Source organism: Osmerus mordax, chromosome 8, assembly GCF_038355195.1.
Source record: "Osmerus mordax isolate fOsmMor3 chromosome 8, fOsmMor3.pri, whole genome shotgun sequence".
Classification (NCBI taxonomy): domain Eukaryota; kingdom Metazoa; phylum Chordata; class Actinopteri; order Osmeriformes; family Osmeridae; genus Osmerus; species Osmerus mordax.
The window spans coordinates 19183699-19199742 of NC_090057.1; positions in this window are offsets into that span (position 1 = coordinate 19183699).

Consider the following 16044-nt stretch of genomic DNA (forward strand, 5'->3'; position numbering starts at 1 on the left):
AGAGAGTCCGGCCCAGCTGCTTTGCGGGGGTTCTGCCTCTTGAAAAGTCTGTTAACTTCACCCTCCTGAATGGAGAGAGTTCTCACTGTAGAGGGAGTGAGGGAGGAGGCCCCGTGGGTGGGAAGGGGTAGATCAGGACAGTCCAATTGTCTTTCAAATCTACAGTAGAACTCATTCAGGTCGTTGACCAGGCGGGAGTCGTGAGCGGAGTGGGGGGCTCTGGGCTTGTAGTTGGTGATCTGCCTGAGCCCTCTCCAGACAGAAGCAGAGTCGTTGGCAGAGAACTGACGCTTCAGTCTCTCTGAGTACAGTCGTTTAGCCTCTCTCACCGCCTTGCTAAACCTGTTCTTCGACTCCTTGAATCTGTCTCTATCCCCACTCCGAAAATGCTTCCTCCTTCTCTGACCTCAACCTTCTGAGCTCTGCTGAGAACCAGGGCTTGTCGTTGTTGAAGTTCACCCTGGTGCGTGTTGGAATACAGCAGTCCTCACAGAAGCTGATGTATGATGTCACAGCCTCTGTGAGTTCATCCAGACTACTGGTAGCAGTCGTGAACATATCCCAGTCAGTACAGTCCAAGCACGCCCGCAGATCCTCCATAGCCTCACTGGTCCACTGTTTTGATGTCCTCACAACAGGTTTACAGAGCTTTAGTTTCTGCCTGTATGCAGGAATCAGTGCTGCCGTCCCTCGTGCACGAGGGACGGCATGGTAGGCTCTACTGACTGTAGTGTAGCAGTGATCCAGAGTGTTCTCTTCTCTGGTTGGGCATTTGATGAATTGTCTGTATTTAGGGAGTTTGTGGCTGAGATTACCCTTGTTAAAGTCGCCGAGTACGATAACAAGGGAATCCGGGTTTGCTCGCTCCACACTCAGAATCTGGTCGGCGAGCATGCGTCGGGCCTCTTTAACCTGTGGACCCAGTGCCATGTAAACGCCGACCAAAATGAGTGACGCAAATTCTCATGGCGAGTAAAAAGGTTTACAGTTTATAAAACATTATTCCAGATCCGGAGAACAATGTTGCAGAATCACTGTCACATCTACACACCAGCCACTGTTGATGTAGAAACAAATACCACCGCCTTTGGTTTTGCCGGAGAGTGCAATGTCCCGGTCAGCTCTCACGAGTTGAAAGCCTGCCAGATGTAATGCAGTGTCCGGGATCAAATCGCACAGCCATGTCTCCGTGAAGCACAAAAACCAAATATGAAAGAAAATCTCTGTTTTTCACCATCAGTAGCTGAAGTTCGTCCATTTTATTGCACAGTGAACGTACGTTGGACAGGAAAAAACTTGGAAGCACTGTTCGGATTCCACGTCTGCGAAGCCGAACTAACGCTCCCGCTCGCTTTCCCCTTCTACAGCGTTTCACTGCATGAGCAAAGCCTAGCGCGGCACTGGCTAGAATTCCCACTAAATCTGCCGCTGGAAGCAGAAAAGTGGGAAACAAATCCACAGGAGTTGTAGTCCTGATGTTTAGAAGTACTTCTCTTGTTAGAGAACCCCGGAAATCTTAGCAGAACACTGAATTAACAGACAAAACAAGACAAAACAGAGCGCACCTAGCAACCGAGGCAGCCATCATCGGCGCCATCTTGGATCGAAAAGTTTTCAAAAAAGTTTTCAATCGTTAAAATAACCATTTCTCACAAATAAATGTTTGTTTTGGGATTTATTATGACATGAGATTGCAAGTAAACGATTTGTAATGCCACAAGCAAAGAGGCCATGGTGATAGCTTAACTATTTACTCATTTAACATTGTGATATGAAACAAAATTGTGAAATGTAGCTAAATATCATAGCTCTATACTGTACACTGATCTACTTTCAGAAACAGTAGTCTGCTATTTCACAGAGGAGTTAGCTCTAGCTGTTACCCCGGCACATCTCTGCTAATATCTGTTACCAAAAGTGTTACACCTAGCTACAGCTAATTTGCTACCTTGTTAGTCTTCCATTCCAGACCACTTCTGGGAGGTACCGTACAATTCGCCCAGCCACCAGCTAGTGCCGTAGTGGTAGCCAGTTAGCAAAAAAATAAAAAATCTAGCTAGTCTAGTCAGCTTTGTTTTTTTTGCACTGTTGGTCAGCTAGAATACAAAGTGATTCTTTACAGTCAAGTAGCTAAGGGAAATGTTCGGTTTACATACACATTACAACAGATCAGAGTGGTTTACAAAGATGCCTTTTATGCCTTTTCCATTCATACGTCTCTGAGCTTGCTTTTTAATAACAGACAACAGCAAATGTTTACATATCATCAACATCAATTCATCTTTTGTCTGCTTCAGATACTTCTTTAAAATGGGAAGTGATTGCGGGGTGTTTGCGGACCTGTGCAAAAGCCATATTTGGTTGTTTTAGGTTTTTTTTTGGCAATTTAGGCTACTTTGTTGCCGAGCAGATGCCACATTGTTAAGGTCAATGGCTACATCTCCAAGGCAACCGCTGGTTGCTAGGTCCGTAAAAAACGTTTATTTACCTCTGCGAACTTTCAGGAAGTATATAAACTGATTTATGAACTTTTGAGAACGTCTTCTGGACCAATACGAACAGCGTATTGGTCCAATTATTACACTAGTATATAAGAAACATTAATATATTGACGTTGATACATTTAGATGCTTTTATGAATCAATATGTCCTACACCAGCTTGCGATCCACTTTTGGGTCGGGAGTCGGGACCCACCACTTGAGAAACACGGTCCTACAGTTAAACAAACTGGAATATTAGACGTAGCCTGGCTCTGCCCTCCTACGTACTTCCGCTCAATTATGATTTTGCTTCTGTAATAGGTCTGGGCATGAGGTACGTAAGTCAGATGTCTCCGGTAGATTTTCTACCGGCGAATCAGCGAACAGAGGGAGTGGCTGAGAACGATGACGTTGATGTGGGAGTCAGGTGGCTGAGCGGTGAGGGAGTCAGGCTAGTAATCTGAAGGTTGCCAGTTCGATTCCCGGCCGAGTCGAATGACGTTGTGTCCTTGGGCAAGGCACTTCACCCTACTTGCCTCGGGGGGAATGTCCCTGTACTTACTGTAAGTCGCTCTGGATAAGAGTGTCTGCTAAATTACTAAATGAAAATGTAAATGATGTTGTGCGCTAGTTTGTGTTGTAGTTCCGTAATGGCGGCGGAGAAAGATGCGAGCGAAGCCATTCGGTCCGTTGTGGCAACACTGCCGAATATCTATAAACTAAAGCCGGAGCAAGAAGTTTTGCTGAGTTTTGTTGGTGGCCATGATGTTGTGGCCCTCCTCCCCACAGGGTTCGGGAACAGTTTGATTTTCCAGGTACGGCAGATTATGGTTATGGCAGATCAGAGTGGCTCTGGGCAGATCCAATAGTTTTAAACTTCAACAGAGTACCCGTCTACAAGGAAGTCAACGCTTGTCAATGGAGCGAGGTCAGACTCTCTGTACAAATGAAATGTATGAGAGTCTGGTTAGGACCAGGCTATATTAGACGACCCATAGCCTACAATTGACCATTTAAATATAGCAAAGATGGGTGTTCATTTTTTAATCCTTAATGTATTGTGTAAAATTAGCTACATGCTGATGTCTTTCAAACCCGGTGCAACAGGTGTCTACAAAATTATTTTAGATATAGTACATGAGACACACTAGTAGCTAGTCTAGCTACTACTAGCTACTGCCAGTAACGTCGTTGTTAAAATAATCTTCAGAGGGGGTTCTTTATTAAGGAATGAATGCAATATGAGTAGGCTAAATGCCTGAAAATATCACAAGAAGGGAAAAACTTAAAAGGACGTTTAAGTCAAAGCGATTAGGTAAATTTTTACACCGGTCTGCCAAATGTATTTGTTTTGATTCAACTATGAGGCTGCTGATCACCATTCCCTCTTGCAGGGGAAACGAGAAGACAACTATTTCATTCTACACTTCACTCGTATTTTGAGATGTAAATGAGCAGCAAAAAAATATGCTTGTAAATCTATGTAATCTTTATAAAAGTATGCATTTGTATACAAAATATCAGTTGTAAAAATTTCATAAAAAAATGTACCCCTCCGCAACCGACACACGCAAGCACACCCTACAATTTCCCCAGAAATTGTACTCTCTAGTTGTCATTAAGAATTCATTTGAATAAAAATCCAAGCCTAATGAATAATCGTTGTATTCCCGCGCATTATGAGAACAACATCTTCCGGTATTTTGCGCGAGCGTGACTTCCTACAGCAGACTAGCAAAGATGAAGCGGGCTAGGAGAAGTGCAGTGTGGGACCATTTCTCAAGAAAAGATGATAAAGTACACTGAAGTTACTGTGACGCTGTATTTACTTACCATAGTACAACGTCTCCTCTAATCTATCATTTAACAAATATACATCCGAACGTAAATTCCAGCGAAGCCAGCACCAGCGGAGGTCCCCAGCAGCAAACCATTCAGGCTACACTAGCTAGGAGGACGTGTGATGACAAGCGAACCAACTAAATTACCAAACGCATAGTTAATATGATTGTCAAAGACATGTTGCCTTTAAGTCTGGCTGACGGCGAGGGTTTCCGAGAAATAATGGAATTTATTGAGCCAGGATATCGTATTCCATCCAGAAAAACATTGACCAACCGTTTGGAGCAACAGTTTGCTGAGAAGAAGGCTGAGTTAAAAAGGAAGCTAGTTACTGTTGACGTCGCATTAAACACTGACTGCTGGACTGCCTTGACTACGGAGAGATACATTACAGTGACATTCCACTACATTGAGGAAGACTGACAAGTGAAATCGGCAGTCTTTCTTATAGAGTTTTTCAGAGAGACACACTGCCGACAATATTTATTTATATTTGGCTGATAAACTAAAGGAATCCATGGATGATTGGGGGCTAGCTGGCCGAGTAGTTGCTTGCGTGCATGATAACACCAGGAATATAGTTGCGGCAAATGATCCCACTCGAATGAGTTGGCAGTCACTCCCATGCTTTGCACATACTTTACAGTTAGCCATCAATGATGGCTTTGCTCTTGACCTGCACAGGTTCATCGCAGCAGCTGGGAGGTTAGTGAAACATTTCAACCACAGCACACCTGCTACCAAAGCATTGGATGAGAAGCAAGGACATCCAGTCATCCGTCCGCCAAACTCCTGAAGTTTGCGGACGACACCACCCTTATTGGGCTCATCTCTGGTGGAGACGAGTCTGATTATAGGTGGGAAGCGGCCAACCTGGTGACCTGGTGCAGCCAGAACAACTTAGAGCTCAATGCTCTTAAGACAGTGGAGATGGTTGTGGACTTCAGGAAGAACACAGACCCACTCACCCCCATCACCCTGTGTGACTCCCCAGTCAACACTGTGGAGTCCTTCCGCTTCCTGGGCACTATCCACTCCCAGGACCTCAAGTGGGAACTGAACATCAGCTCCCTCATCAAGAAAGCACAACAGAGGATGTACTTCCTTCGGCAGCTGAAGAAGTTCAACCTGCCAAAGACAATGATGGTGCACTTCTACTCAGCCATCATTGAGTCCATCCTCACCTCCTCCGTCACCGTCTGGTACGCTGCTGCCACTGCCAAGGACAAGAGCAGGCTGCAGCGTATCATCTGCACTGCTGAGAAGGTGATCGGCTGCAATCTGCCTACCCTCGAGGACCTGCACACCTCGAGGACCCTGAGGTGAGCGAGGAAGATTGGCCGATTCCTCCCACCCTGGACACTCCCTGTTTCAGTCACTCCCCTCCGGCAGAAGGCTGCGGTCCATCAGGACCCATACCTCACGCCACAAAAACAGTTTATTCCCTTCCGCTGTTGGCCTCTTCAACAAGGCCAAGGGACCACACTGACTCTAATGACTTCCTGCTTAAAACACACTGCTTTTTGCACTGCATTACAAAATTGTATCTTGTACATTTGTATTTTTTGTAATATTTGTATTTTTATATTGTAATTTACGGCAACTTATATTTTATTTTATCGTATATTTAATTCTAATCCCACTTAGTACTGCTAGTTTATGTACCCATAGTATAGATAGTCCACATATAAAACATTTTGGTCCCTATATGTTTATTGTTTGCACCTTCCTGCCAAAGCAAATTCCTTGTCTGTGCAAACTTTCATGGCGAATAAATCCCATTCTGATTCTGATTCTACAACTGCCAAAGCACCGCCTGATCCAGTCGTGCAAAACGCGATGGAATTCGGTCTGTGATATGTTATGCCAGAACTCTCGAGATGAAAGATGAACACTGGCAGCTAATGGAAGACTCCTTACCAGTGTTGAAGGCACTTAAGTGTGCTACAACTGTGTTGTCTTCAGAGACAGAGGTCTCAATTTCAAGCACATACCCAATCACCTTCAGCATGATAAATGTTCATCTTAAGAGTAATGGAGGCCACTCCAAAATTGAAGCGTTCAAGGCCAAAGTGCGGTCTCAGCTGGCCAAACAAATGAAGGTACGTCTGTTTAATAATACATGTGTTTGATGTTCCCTAGAACTACTAGCTATTTGTGCATAGGCTATTGATAGACCGGCTCCAATGTTCTTTTTTCTGCCTCTGCATGTCGATTCGGACAACTTCCCTTCAATGTCGCCCACAATGATTGCTATGATCTTAGACCCTCGCCACAAACATTTGGGATTTCTCAAGCCTTCACAAAGGTTCACTTTGAAGAATGTAGTGATGTCCAGGAGTAGTGGTGGAGTAGTGGTGTCCAGGATATCCAGATTAATGCATCTGAGAGCGCAGGAGCACTGCCGCGGAGAAGTGCTACTGCAAGTGCCATAGCTGCACTTTTGAGTGACAATTACACGGCTCGTCCAAATGATGTAGATGCAGAACTGGATAGCTACCTCAACGAACAGCCACCTCCCCTGGATTCAAATCCCACAGACTGGTGAAAAAACAACGCAGAGAGATACCCAAGACTGGCTAAATTGGCACGGTGCAATCTATGTACACCCGCGAACTCCGTTCCGTCTGAACAAGTTTTTTCAGCTGCCGGACTGACTGTGAATCGACTGCGCACACGTCTTACCCAGAACATATGAATATGTCGATTTTCATGAACAAGAACACATAGATGGGCCTGTGATAGGTAATGTATGCCTCGGCAGTCCATGCAGGCAGTTGTTTAATAGCCTGATGTTTGTTAGCCATTTCTCAGAGCCTACAGTAGGCTAGCCTGTAAGGTAGCTATAGCCTACATCTCGGTAATAAGTTGCCACGACTGTCAGTTTAAAACAATGGTCTAATATGGCATTAAGCCATGTTTAGTTATTATTCTTGTGTATTTGTGTCCAGTCTGATGACCAGTCAACTTCGCTCATAGTTTTACGTTAAGTAGTGTAGGCTAAGTTAAAACTCAATTGTTAAATAATTAGGCTTCCGCCAGTGTCGAGAAGCCTGACTTTTAAAAGGATGGATGTAAGTCATTAGACCGTGTTTATTTCTTAAAAAAATTATTTTCTAATGTTATTATTATTTATTCATTTTTCAAAGGTCTATGCTGTAGCCAGGCAGTGATGCGTTGCAATCGCTACCTGTTAAAATCCATCTGATGTCATAATGCGCTGTGAAAACTAAACTTTACTACAAAATGGCGTATTTCCTTAATAAAGCTATTTTTGAGAAATATCAGTCCTGTTGTGTGCGTGTTTGACCTTAATGCGTGTGGAGGTGATGGGTGGGGGGAAAACCGTGGGGGGGGGGGGGGAGTGACGTCATGCCTTGGCAAATAATAGATTAATTGTTCAATAACGTTATTAATAGTCGAACATGAAAACTCCTGTAAAGTCAGCCAGGTATTTCATTAATAATCACTGTCTCCTGTCAGCCACCTGATTCAACACCAACACATTCATTCTGTCTGGAACACAAGAAGTTAGGAATTCTGTAATATAAAAGTATAATGTGCTGAAGCCAGGGTCATTTGCATTCAGTAAACATGAGTGATGTAACCTCTTGCAAACAAAAAACCTGAACAGTTTACACGTGTCAGACTTGCATCCAACAGCTCTAAGTGGTTTTGGCCAACATTATTTTGTATTTAATTATTATTTTCTTTGTATCTTATATTCTACAGTACCATTCCTTGATAATATGATCAAACCAATGAGTGGGTTAAGTGTGTTTTTCGGAAATCACACTTCTCGACTTATATGGCTGATTTGGATATTTTTCCCCATATAAATGATAAACGGAAGTGTCAAAGGCATCAGTGCAGAGTGGGGATGTTGGAGGAAGGGACAAGCTGTGTAGAAAGCATATTTGGTGTGGCCTAATGATCCATCTTTGCTGGTGTCTAATGAAGAAGTAGAGCTTGGGGGTCACGCTAGGCTGCTTTATTGACTCATTAATGGCTGGTGGCGAGTAAGGGAGGTACGAGGGATGGGTGGTGTGAGGGGGTGATGGTCAACACAGTACATTGGGAAGATGTGCTAGTAGAGTCCCCTCTTTTGCCCTCCCTCCTTCTCTTCCAAGTATTTACTTATTTATTGCTCCTCGTTCACATCTTTCCTTTCCACTCCCCCCAATTTATCGTTAATGAGAACATTAGCTCCAGTAAACACTGTCCCTCTCTCTCCCCCTGACCCACTAGGCGCAGCGTGGAGGTGAGGGACAATGGATGGTGTGATTTCCTCTCTCTCCTCCTTTCCCTGCCAGTGCCTTCTGGGTGAATCACTGTTACACGAAGAAGGAGCGGGGGGTGGGAGGAGGAAGAAGAGGGGGTGGGGGGAGGTTGGCACCAGCAAAACCTGAGGTCTCTTGGACATGCGTCCGGAGAAGGAAATCTCTTCTGAAAAAACATGTTGCTAACTGGGGCAGAATAGGCATGCCACATGCATGTTTACATGCATAGTAAACACAAACACCCCTCTGTGCACTCTTCCTGCTATTCACAGTTTCTGTGTGTGTACTTTGTTTTATTCACAAGGTTTATTTCTGCTAAAACACCCATTTAAATTAACAAATGGAACGCTGTACATTTAAAAAGGGGGACCGGAGGGTGTGCTTCAACTTTAGGGGGATCACACTCCTCAGCCTCCCTGGGAAAGTGTATTCAGGGGTTCTGGAGAGGAGGGTCCGTCGGATTGTCGAACCTCGGATTCAGGAGGAGCAATGTGGTTTTCGTCCTGGCTGTGGAACAGCTCTACACCCTCGGCAGGGTCCTGGAGGGTGCATGGGAGTTCGCCCAACCATGGGCGATCGGGGCTGTCCGGTCCCTGTACGACCGGTGCCAGAGTTTCGGATGATGTGGTCTTGATGGCTTCATCGGGCCGTGACCTTCAGCTCTCACTGGAGCGGTTCGCAACCGAATGCGAAGCGGCTGGAATGGGAATCAGCACCTCCAAATCTGAGGCCATGGTTATCGACCGGAAAAGGGTGGAGTGCAATCTCCGGGTCAGGGAGGAGATCTTGTCCCAAGCGGAGGAGTTCAAGTATCTCGGGGTCTTGTTCACGAGTGAGGGAAGGATGGAGCGTGAGATCGACAGGCGGATCGGTGCGGCGTCCGAAGTGATGCGGGCTCTGCATCGGTCCGTCGTGGTGAAGAAGGAGCTGAGTCGAAAGGCGAAGCTCTCTATTTACCAGTCGATCTACGTTCCTACCCTCACCTATGGTCACGAACTGTGGGTAGTGACCGAAAGAACGAGATCGCGAATACAAGCGGCCGAAATAACTCTCCGCAGGGTGTCCGGGCTCTCCCTTAGAGATAGGGTGAGAAGCTCGGTCATCCGGGAAGGGCTCAGAGTAGAACCGCTGCTCCTCCGCGTCGAGAGGGGCCAGTTGAGGTGGCTCGGGCATCTGATAAGGATGCCTCCTGGACGCCTCCCTGGTGACGTGTTCTGGGCACGTCCCACTGGGATGGATGGATGGACGCTGTACATTTCCCTTTATGTAAACGATGTGCAGAAGTGGTTTAGGAAAAAAGCCTCTGGATCACAGTTGTCCCATCACTGCAAACACTCACAAGTTGAACAAACCCAGAAGTGTGATGTGATGCAGAGTGTGTGGAGGGTGGTGCCCTGTGGGGAGGTGGCTCTGATAGAGGGGTTTCTGCTCCTCCCTGTGGGCCGGGAGCTGTGCTCATGAAACAGCCACAAATCAATAACTCACACATCTGTCAGGATGTGATTAAACCCTGAGAGTCCCCAAACACACACACACACACAGTGCAGTTAGTGCAGAGGGCATATTACACTGCAAAACGAAATATGAGAGGGAAGCATTCAAAGCCCAGAAAAAGGTATAGTGTGAAGTCTACCCTGGGGTTCACTGGTGCACAATGTGACCTTATTGAGGAAGACATTTCGTAGTATTTCGCACCACTGGTATTCTGTGCCATTTTATGTATTTCTAGACACAAATGTAGGCCACTTGTGAAACAGTGGCAGATATCCTTTGGGCACATGCAACTCGAGTATGTCTAATACTGTGGGAACTACGGAAATATGTTCTTTACTGACCTATATGCACATGGAACGTATGGCCCTCAGTGGACACAATGGGCTGCAGAGGCTGAAATAACAAACACACAGTGGAAAGAAACTCATCAAAAAGCAATCATCACTGCACACTGGTGACTGATCTAGTGTGGCATCCTGTTCATTATGTAAATCTAACAACCTGTCTTTCTTTATCATGAAAGCCCCTCATTTTGAAAAATCAGCCCCTCCATTGGTGGAAAAACAACAGAACATTAACACTGGACTGTTGCCATGGAAACAGCTCAGTACCACAATCAACAGGTTTAGCAGCTGCGGTAGTGTTTGGTCTGCTAAATTAGATTTATGACAGTGTGACATCAGACATTATATTAGCACTGTCTGCCAATATGCAATCTGTGTGGAGAAGGATTGTGCAGGTGTGAGTTATTGGTAGAACTGCCACCTAGGGGACAGTGTCATCAGAAGGAAATATGACTGGACACATCAGCAGTCAGATAAAAAAGAAGCATATCAATACTACAGAGTAAAGGACATTATACTCCAGTGGGAACTAATACAGTACAAGATTGAATAGTTGAAATCTTATTTTACTGTTGCTTGCTTTTCTACAGGTACACTTGCACTTATAGCGATTCATGTTGTTTAATTGTAACTTGTTTAACTACATGCTCTTGTGGTTCTTCCCTTTGGCACTTATTTTGGTTGTTCACAATATGTGATTCATGTTTTGGCTACCCGCAATGTTTTTTGGGGCTATCTTGTTGTTATCAGTGACCTATGCACTTTGTAAAGCTCTCTCTTGGAAGTCGCTTTGGATAAAAGCATCTGCTAAATGAATAAATGTAATGTAGTAAAAAGTTAATGTGGGTTTTCACAGGTGTTAGGGATCTAAACTGAAATCACACAGAGAAATCCAGAGTGACTAGAAGGGTTTTCAATCAAAGACACTCTCCCCTGTACTTCCTATGTCTACAGTTGAGACTTGATATAACATTATGGGGAGACTTCCTTCAAGGGCACATCAAACACAGACCAATCATTTTCATTCATGAATCAATAATCACTCTGTGGATGAAAGAGAGAGAGAGAGATAAAGGGATGTTTCATGTTTGGGTGTGGAGAGACCCAATCTTCATTACTCTGGATGAAATACAAGTGCTGTAGAGTTCTATTTGCAGAATCATATGTCATCACAGATGATGCCCTACCTTTTCATTTCCCAATTTCTGAGGGTTTGCCCCTGTAACTTATAAAAGTTTGAAAGCAAACTGTTTGAAAGCAAACTGTCAGCTAGCTGACACCAGATTATAGGATCTCTGTAACTGCCTCCAGAATTAACAGATTCAAGAGGAATATCATTCCTAATTTATGTGCCATGAAGTGCCATCATTATCTTGCATGCATTTAATCAACCTGCTATCTGAGTGACTGACAGAGGAACATTAGAAAATTGGGAGAGTAAGGTAGTGGCAGACTTCCTTTAGGTTCTTTCTCATTTCGCCCAACATCCAACATATCCAATTCTGAAAGATAAGGTTTTATGCATAAAACCTTAAAAGTTTTTATAGACAGTACAAGTGTCAGAATGCTGAAGTGACAGAGGGGCTGAAAGCAGATGAGCGATTGATTGGACATGGGCTGCAGATGCCAGGTTGTGGTGGTGGAGAGTGCCTGCAATGGTGTGAGTGCATTCCATAATGCATACAGTGTTGATTATGTCCCCTGGCGCAGAGACTCCCAGAACAAAGTAATCATACAGCAAGAGGAGCAGCTGTCACAATGGATGCAAGGCAGCAGACCGAAACTACCTGTGTGTGTGTGCTGTACCTGGGAGAGATCTCAGCAGGCCTCTTAAGTAAGGTATAATGCCTGACGAGGTGTACATTATCACCTGATGTGGAGGCGTGAACCGTCCGACGCACAGCAGAGCGGTTGCTTCCATGGAGTCCATTATCAGGTGATAATGTACACCTTGAAGGTGTACGATTTTCTTTTACAAACATGAATTTATGTTTTTGTTGTAACCTGGGAAAAGACACACAGGAAACAAATAATGTGTGGGTTGGTATATTTATAGTTAGGAAATAGAAAATAATAAAGTATAAATGCTCTACTGCTTTTCCTTACAGTGTTCTTTTCTTCATCACAGTACACAGTATGCACTCTATCCTAAGTGCCTGACTAAAGATATACAACCCAGAAGCTGTATACAAAAGAAAATAAACCCAAACAAAATACAGATCAAAAATACGGTAGTGGCACTTCCTAGAGGATGAAACATTTACAATTAGAAATATAACATACATTCCTTATTACATACATGGCATATTCATACATACACGTTCCAATAACCGTTTCCCAATGAAACCCATACTCACAATAGTTTAACTTTGAACACGACACCACGCAAATCCAAACCTCTGCTCAGAGTTCTATGCGTGAACAACATAAATCAACTAGAGAGGGTACAATTTCTGGGGAAATTGTAGGGTGTGCTTGCTTGCGTCGGTTGCACAGGGGTCAGTTTTTGAATGACATTTTTACAACTGATATTTCTGTATATTTTATATAAAAATGCATACTTATTATTTATAAAGATTACATAGATTTAAAAGCATCTCTTTTTTTGCTGCTCATTTACAACTCAAAATACGAGTGAAGTGTAGAATGAAATATGATGTCTTCTTATTTCCCCTGCAAGAGGGAGCCTCATAGCTGAATCAATACGAATAAATTTGGTAGACCGGTGTAAAAATTGACCTAATCTCTATGACTTAAACGTCCTTTTAAGTTTTTCCCTTCTCGTGATATTTTCAGGCATTTAGCCTACTCGTATTGCATTCATTCATTAATAAATAACCCCCTTTGAAGACTATTCAACGACGTTACCGGCAGTAGAAGATGGAATCGCGATTCAAACAGTACCATCTGCTAACTGAAAATATGCCCCCCAAAACGTAAATAAGCTTGACATTTATTTAGTGGAGAATCGCTCATTCATAAAAAGCTCACTGGTAGCGATCATTGTCAGTAACAACGCAAAATGCGATATAGCCCTGTGCGTAGAAGCTGCCCTGGTAAATTGTACTACTACGGTACAGTACTAGACTACTGCTGTGTTCGTCTTGGTAGTGATTGCGTTGGTTGAATTTGATTTAACGTTCCGTTGTACGGTTTAGGCTGAAATTAATTATTTTCATGAACAGATTGACAAAGTTTAGGCTGTGGCAATGAAGTTCAGGTTAGTCGTTAGATAGACTTTTGATTTAAGTAAGGGGAGTGCCGAACATGTTCTGTCGCCGTTTGACTTCCTAAACAGCTGTGTAGATGTTTTTGTAGTGTGCCTCGCCTAGGCTACAGCGTTGCAGTGAGCAACACTGGTTTGAAACCACAGGTAATGATAATTTCACCCACAAATCGTTTACTTGTAATGTAATGTAATAATAAATCCTACAACGAAAATGTATTGGTGAGGAATGTTTATTTTAACGATTGAAAACAGATGCATCATAGACCACTGTAGTATGTGTTGCCCAGGCAACAGAGGCTAATGTCATGATGCTAATGCTTCAGTGATATTGGAGACTACCGTTTCCGAAAGTAGACGTGGGCCTACTTCCTTAATAATATCAGCTAATATTGTACGTTACATTTCACAATTGTGTTTCACATCACAAAGTAAAATGAGTAAATAGTTATCACCCTGGCCTCTTTGCTTGTGGCGTTTCTGCAGCTGCCTTGCAGTAAAGCTATAGTTAGCCTAGCTATCCCCCAAGTTCACAGATGCGAAACGAATGTTCTGCTACAGGTAGTCACGCGTGTTTTCGTGACGTTAGTGACGTAGTGACGTTAGTAACGTCAGTGACTGTGGCTAGCAAATTAGCCACCGTTAGCTTCACTTTTCGCCACAAAAACTTAACTTGAGCCTAAACCATGCAACGGAACATAAATAAAAATACAAGCAACTCAATCGTTACCAAGAAGAAACTTTTGACACCTAGGTTGTCTATGTAGGCAAAATATTGACAAAGATTTTTTTTTTTAACTACCATGAAGAAAACTAACAATGGTTCTCAGTTGCCCCTGCCCGGAAGCGGGTCACCGGGGCCCCCCCCCCTGGAGCCAGGCCGGGGGTGGGGCTCGATGGCGAGCGCCTGGTGGCCGGGCCTTTTCCCATGGGGCCCGGTCGGGCACAGCCCGAAGAGACAACGGGGGACCCCCTTCCAGTGGGCTCACCATCCGCAGGAGGGGTCATGGGGGTCGGGTGCAGTGCGAGACGGGCGGCGGCCGAAGGCGGGGGCCTTGGCGGTCTGATCCTCGGCTGCAGAAGCTAGCTCTAGGGACGTGGAACGTCACCTCGCTGGCGGGAAAGGAGCCGGAGCTGGTGCACGAGGTAGAGAATTTCCGGCTAGATATAGTCGGCCTCGCCTCGACGCACAGCATCGGCTCCGGAACCAGTTTCCTTGAGAGGGGCTGGACTCTCTTCCACTCTGGAGTTGCCCTCGGTGAGAGGCGTCGAGCTGGGGTGGGAATACTTTTTTCCCCTCGGTTCGGCGCCTGTACGTTGGGGTTCACCCCGGTGGACGAGAGGGTAGCTTCCCTCCGCCTTCGGGTGGGGTGACGGGTCCTCACTGTTGTTTGTGCTTATGCACCAAATGGCAGTGCAGAGTACCCACCCTTTTTGGAGTCTCTGGGAGGGGTGCTGGAAAGCGCTCCTCCCGGAGATTCCCTCGTCCTCCTGGGGGACTTCAACGCTCATGTGGGCAATGACAGTGAGACCTGGAGGGGCGTGATTGGGAGGTGATGAAGAAAGTGTTTGTCCGTCTCTTCATAAACAGAGTGACTAAGTTCAGTTGAGTTCTGGATTTTAATACGTATTTATCAATCTGCAGATTGGGAGAGAAAACCACAACACAAGCATTATCCATAGGTTTGTCAAACAAATCAGGTCTGGGTGTTAGCACTTTATGGACAACCATCTCACAGTCATGTGGTTCACCATCATCAGGGGTGGGCAACAATGAAGCTGGATTTCAATGGGGAGCATCTATGGATCGTAATGTTACTTTGAGTCAACAAAATCAATTCATACTTTGTGGCTCTAGTGGCTGACAGGTGTTGAGTTTTGGTGCGTAACAGAAGAGCACTTACTGCGTGAGGAACCATCACTGCCAAGGGCGACCCCAGCACTATATCTGTAGTTGCTTCCACACATGTTGCCGCAGCACAGACTGCTCGTAAGCACGGGGGGAAACCTGCTGCCACAGTATCTAAAGAAGAACTCACATAGGCGATAGGCCTCCTAAGATTACCATGCTCCTGGGTCAGTACACCCTGGGCAAACCCTTTGGCCTCGTGGCAGTACAGTGTGAATGGCTTGCTGTAGTCTGGCAGACCGAGAGCTGGCACCTGGGCCAAAGCCTGCTTGAGAGATACAAATGATTTATCAGCTTCAATGTTCCACAACAAATGAGTATCAGTCTGGCCCTTCATTAAATCGAGGAGAGGTCTAGCCAACACAGCATAATCAAGGATCCACTGACGACAATACCCGGCTGAACCTAGAAAAGATTTTAGTTGTTTTGGTGTTCTAGGCTTCGGTATCAATCGGATGGCCTCCACT